Below are 6455 nucleotides of genomic sequence, written 5' to 3'. Positions count from 1 at the left end.
AATCTAATTATCACAGGTGTCCGAGATTGTTTTCAGTGATCAAAAGAGCCCTGAGACACAATGTCATCCATGAGTTAAACTGAAAAACAAAATATTTAATCTTTGTGACACTTAAATAGAATTTGCATAATAATTTGGAACAGGGTGTAAGGCGCCAAGTCCAACCTCTGAAAAACAACCCCACACCATAATCCCCCCTTCACAAAACTTTACACTTGGCACAATGAAATCAGACAAGTACTATTATGGAAACCGCCAAACCTAGACATGTCCATCAGATTGCCAGACAGAGAAGCGTGACTCGTCGCTCCAGAGAACACATCTCCACTGCTCTAGAGTCCAGTTGCGGCGTGCTTTACACCACTGCATCTTACACTTTGCATTGCACATTGCACTTGTTGTTGTGCTAATCTGAAGGCCACATGAAGTTTGGAGGTCTTTAGCAATTGACTCTACAGACAGTTGGTGACTTCTGCGCACTGTGCGCTTCAGCATGTGCTGACCCCACTCTGTCATTGTACGTTGTCTACCACTTCATGGCTGAGTTGCTGTTGTTCCCAGTTGCTTCCACTTTGTTATAATACCACTAACAGTTGACTGTGGAATATTTAGTAGCAAGGAAATTTCACAGATGGACTGACTGCACAGCAGGCAACCTATCACGGTACCACGCTTGAAGTCACTGAGCTGCTGAGAGCAACCCATTCTTTCACAAATGTTTTTAGAAGTAGTCTGCATGCCTAGAAGAAATGAGCACTGCTGCTGCGTTCATTAAGCAGTGCCACTGCTGAGCATGGCCCATACAACTGAATAAGGGCACCCTACCATGCAAGCAGTTGCAGAGCGCTAGTGTAAGGTTTAAGGTGTTATAGCAGGCCATGAGTCAATACAACCTTCCTAGCCACCTCCCTAGCTCTTTGTAGAGTGATGTGAACATGGATCGCATTTCAGAGAACAACACTAGTGTAAACTAAATCTAAAAAAGCAAAAGGAGACTGATTAGGTCATCCCTCTGCTTTCTCCTGTCAGTTTGTATTTTCCAATGTATTTGCATTCAGTTAACTTAATTGGCTCCTAGTATTGCCCTAGTCTCTAGTCACTGAGTTGTTCTCTTCAGAGAAATAAGGCTGCTATAAAGTCAATCTCTGGTAGCTGAAAATAATAATAATAATATTTTTTATTAACAAATGCAGATTTGTATTAATTTGTGTCTTTTATATCTGTCTGGAGTTCATCTTTAACAGGTTGATGTATACACCTCAAAAGCAAACATATCTATCCATTAAAAATAACGATGTAAAGGAAGTTATGTCTATTTGCTTACTGACAGCTGTCATACAAACATCGACATCAGAAATAGGTCTGGAAGCAATTTGAGCACTCCAAAATGAAAACCCTAATTGCATTTTTTGACATATAAAACATAATGTATTAGAAAGAAAAACAGAAAACATGTTTCTTGCTGAAGACAAAATACACAAAGGAAAAAAACGTGGTGTGTAGGAACAGTTAATCAGCAACATGTATTAAAAAAAAAAAACAGAATCAGAATAGATGCTGGAAGGGAAATCTCCCCAGTGAGCACACAGACATCATTACAAATCTGACAGAGGTCTTAACCTTTCCCCACTCTACTAAAAAAAACTTGCTTTCATTTGTGTCTCCATTGGTAAGATTTACCCTCACTTCCGATTTGAGCAAGGGGAACTCTTTCAGCAGGGACAGCAATAAAACTTGACAGAGGCCATCCTGAAGTTCTGAACTTTCCTTACTACTGCAAAATTATAAAAAAAAAAAGTTCTGGTTTCAGTCGGCCTTTAGGGATGCTTGCAACATACACCAGTCTGTGTCATGCATTCTCACCACTTATAGCCCCAGTTCACGCTGCTGTGACTTTGCATGCAACTTGCTATACATAAAGTCACATGACAATTGAAAACACATTTATGTCAATTGTGGCCATTCCAATCAATACGACTCAAGTCACAGCGACTTTTAAAAAAGGTTCCTGCACTACTTTCATGTGATTTTCATTTTACTTTGCATGAAAGTCACAAGCAAGTTGCCCTGTATAGTCACACTGGAAATCACACGTCAATGGGGTTGCAGCAGTGTGAACCAAGCCTTAATGTCATGGAATATGGCATGGAAGACTAATTTTATTGGTACAATAATAATATTACGAAAAATCCATATACAGAGATTAAAAAAATATGTAAATTGCTAATATGTTTGCTTTGTATACTGATTCTAACTTTTTCAGAAAATTTGAGTGTGGCCCTTACTTTTCTAAGCCTTAGTATTGGTTGGTGAGGTTGCTCATCACATGAAAAGACCAATACAGAGCATTCATATTGGTCAGTGAGGTTACTTATCCTCTTTACTGTCTATCCCAACCTTTTTCAACCAGGATGCCTAGGCACTCTGGGGTGCCTTCTGGGTTCTTCAGGGGTGTGTTGTCAAAATTCCTAAAAATTGCTTGAAAGTACCCAGAAATTGGGTACAAGCTAGCAGGTGGATCAAGCCTGCTGTTTTGTTACACAAAGCCACAGGTTTTCATTGTGCAATATTAAAACCTTGGGTACTGTGTAGGCCAACAACCACCATCCTAACAACCACTTACGTCATAGGTTGGTAAGGACATCAGGCACCTGCACAGCATTCTTGTTTGATCCTGTCGGGCCTCTCTGTCAGCGATCGAATCACATTAACTGTGTGGGGGAGAGAAAATGTCAAGAAGGAATGCCAGAATACTAGTCAGTACCAGTGTGCAACAGTGTATTTGCTTTGAAAGAATAAATTGCCTCCAATGTTGGGTGTCCAACGTGTGTGGATGCTGCTGCGATATGTAAAACTATTAATTTAGTTTTTTGCATTGTAGAATGGGGTGCCTCAAGATTGTTCATAATTTTAAAGGGTGCCTTGACTGGAAAAAGGCTGAGAAACCAGACTGAATCTTGCCATTTTCAGAAGTTTTCTGATGACTCTGCAGTAATGAGATGTATTAAGGATGGGGAAGAGACTGAGTATAGGGCTTTGGTGAAGAACTTTGTTACATGGTGTTTATGAACTTTGTTACATAATCATCTACATGTGACTAAGACAAAGGAGCTGGTCGTGGATTTGAGGAGGAGGAAGGCACTGGTGACCTCTGTCTCCATCCAAGGAGAGGATGTGGATGTAATAGAAAATTACAAGTATATGGGGGTGCACATAGATAATAAACTGGACTGGAGCAAGAACACTGAAGTGCTCTATAGGAAGAGCCAGAGCCACCTCTATTTTTTGAGGAGGCTGAGGTCTTTTAACATTTTCCGGGCTGTGCTGAAGATGTTTTATGAGTCTGTTCTGGCTAGTGCCCCCCTAAATGTGGTGGCATGCAGGGGAAGCAAACTTAGAGTAGCCAACACCAACAGACTCCATAAACTGATTCGCAAGGCCAGTTATGTTGTTGGATTGAAGTTGGTGTCTTTAACAACAGTGTTAGAGAGGAGAATGTTGTCTGTCCAAGGTAAGTTCAGTCTTGGACAACTCCTGCCACCCACTCCACAATATGCTGGTCAGTCTGAGGAGTACAATCAGTAACATATTGTTACAATCACGATGAACCACAGAGCAACACAGGACATCTAAATATATAATTCTTCAAGAAGTGATTTTGATGTAGTTTTTATTTTATGTTGGTATTAGGTTAACTATGTGTAATGATTTTTGGGTAATCTTAGAGAAAGTGGTGTAATATTTGCAAATCATTCCAGCAGTTTGATTTTCTGTTATTTTTCAGCCAGTGTTATATATTCTATGTAGTGTTTTAATAGGATTCAGGGCTGTGAGGATGGAGGTGCCTTCCTTCTGTTACATGGGACAGGAGTAGTGACAGTGGCAGTGATTTTGACAAGTGAGTGACTGTTGGACATAGGATCTCCTAAGCTTACACATCATGAACAGAGTGAGGGGCACAGTTTGGCATATTTGCCCTGGGCACTGGATGACCTTGTCCTGGCACTGATAGGATGGTATGGTTGACAGTACAATACAGTATTAATTTCATTTTATTTGGTAATAAATTGTTGTTATTCAAAATGTCATTGTTTTTGTATCTTGTTTCCATCCATTATTGTTCTTGTTGTATTGTCTTTGTTGAATGTATCTTAGTAATTTCCCATTGGAATTAATAAAGTATTCTGAATCTGAATTAAAATACAAATACAGATGCTTCAGAGCTAGGAGTTTAAGGGCAAATCTCAACTTTTAAAGGGAAAGTCGATTTTCACATATCATTTCAATTGCTTATATATCTATATCTTTTTAAATCCGTAACTAAAATGAATGGAAAATAACTGTGATATGGATATCTTCTCCTTCATTCCCATATCAAGAAGAGCTGTGCACAGATGGTGAATCAACATAATGTGAAGTGAAACTTTAGGCAAAATTTCCTGTATTCTCACGGAGAGAAGCAATACTATCCAATTTTCCCTTACAAACCCACATCATTTCTTTTTTATTTTGCTTGGTCTCCAAAACAACTGTGAGCACACATGCAAAGTATTTCCCCTAAATTTTGAGATACCAGAAATGAGGAGTTTTCAAGCTGGGAGGTGTATAAGACCACCTGATCAGCACACTGAGATCCTGCATTATTGCAATAAGGGGATGAGGTTCTCGTTTACCACTACAAGGATTCGAGGTAAATCCTGGGGTTTTTATTGCAGATTCAACCATACCATCAAAATGTACTGAATAGCCTTTGAACAATGGCCAAAGTGCTTAGAAGGGCCAAAACAAAGCAGTCACTGTGACGGTATATTGAAACTGCTTTAGTGAGAGGCTAGTGAAAGCCGACAAACTGTATAGGGAAAGATTGGGTTTACTAAGGAAACTGTACCTTAATTCTAATTGCTAGCTCTTTTGGAAATCAACCCCATTGCTGCCATTTTTGTTATTTTTATTATTGGAGAATTTTTTCCCATAATGATTGTTTTTGTTTTTTTACACATACAGACAAACTTTACAAACATCTGTAAAGTAGAAAGTGTACATTGAACCACAGAAATAGTACAAAGGAAAGGAGACCAAGAATACCAAAAAGGTTCAGGGAATGAATAGCTTCAGCAAAAGCATTCAAACATTGTTAATAAACAGCAGTAGTCCATCAATCGACTCCCCAGGCTGCAAAAGATGGTCAACCTACTTAGTCCTCAGTCTAAAGATATAGGAATGCTTAGGCAGAAGGATCCGTAAAAATGGTTATGCGTAGAGTTTCAACATTGAGGCAAGGGCTAAACTGATCTTCCCATGTCCAAGAGCTTGAGTGTTCCAGGGGGGACCTTGAGTATGGTTGTAAGTATCCCAGTCCCCATGGGAAAAAGGGTTTAAGATAAGGGGTGGTTGACATGGCAACACAAAGGATACGGGGGTGGGGGTTGGGTGGAGTGGGGAAGGTTTGGGGAGAATTAGGAGTAGAGGGATCACAGAGGGTGGGCATTATAGGGATTAGGGATAGACAGGTACAGTATGTGGAATGAAGGCAAGGTAAAGGGGAGGCAGAGTAAGGTAAGATGTGGTGGGAACTTGCCCAAATCCTCTCCTCCAGTATCCATGTGGGCGATGCCATGGCAGAAATTCCTGACTGGCAAGCATGCCCATGGTTGATATAAGATGTCTTTGTGTGCAAGTTCATTCCATGGGTGTGAAAACTCTCTAAAACAGAGGTATGATTTTGAGAGTATTTAGGTAATGTCTAATTTAAAGGTATGACCGTTGTGGAATCTGTGTTAAGTGCGATTAGTCAGTCAGGTCCAGGGGCGGACTGACCATTTGGAAACTGCTCGAGCGCCCGGGGTCAGTAGGGGGCCCCATGAGATGCCCCTGGTACCTTTTTCATAGGCTTTTTTGAGTTTGGAAAAGGACACAGGGGCCCCATGATCCCCTATTGCCCGGTGGCCCCATGAGTTGTCAGTCCGCTTCTGGTCAGGTCACAACAATATCAGAAGAGCCCCCGCTAAAGAACTGTCCTGCTAACATCCTTCGGTGAGGCCAGTCTAGTACCCTCTCCAAAAGCTCTGGGAAAATCCATTTGGCAAGCCTGGGATCTGTTTCATGGTTGTCAATGGAGCTAGGGTGGAAGAGATGGACAATATATTGCAAGCATCTCAAAAACTTCATAAGGTGATGGCTATGAACAGGTGTTCATATACAGATCTGGGTATAAGGGTATGAGCCCTGGGAAGATCAATGGGATGTTCTCCAGAGGCAAATGTTTGTTCTAGGGCAACCCAGTCCTTTAGGGTTAAATGTAAGTGCCAGTCTACCAGTCATGTGTTCTGGTAGGCTCAGAAGTACTTACTAGGGGCTTCTTGTCTTCACTTTTATTTTGTGGTTGATTTGAGGTCAGTCATTTTAGCTGCTGTTCTTTCTACTGAAAACGTTTAAATCCATAATTTTATGTGCAA

This window comes from Staurois parvus, unplaced genomic scaffold (assembly GCF_062004578.1).
Source record: "Staurois parvus isolate SC_StPar_1 unplaced genomic scaffold, SC_StPar_1.0 ptg000204l, whole genome shotgun sequence".
Lineage (NCBI taxonomy): Eukaryota > Metazoa > Chordata > Amphibia > Anura > Ranidae > Staurois > Staurois parvus.
This window is presented reverse-complemented; position numbering follows the sequence as displayed.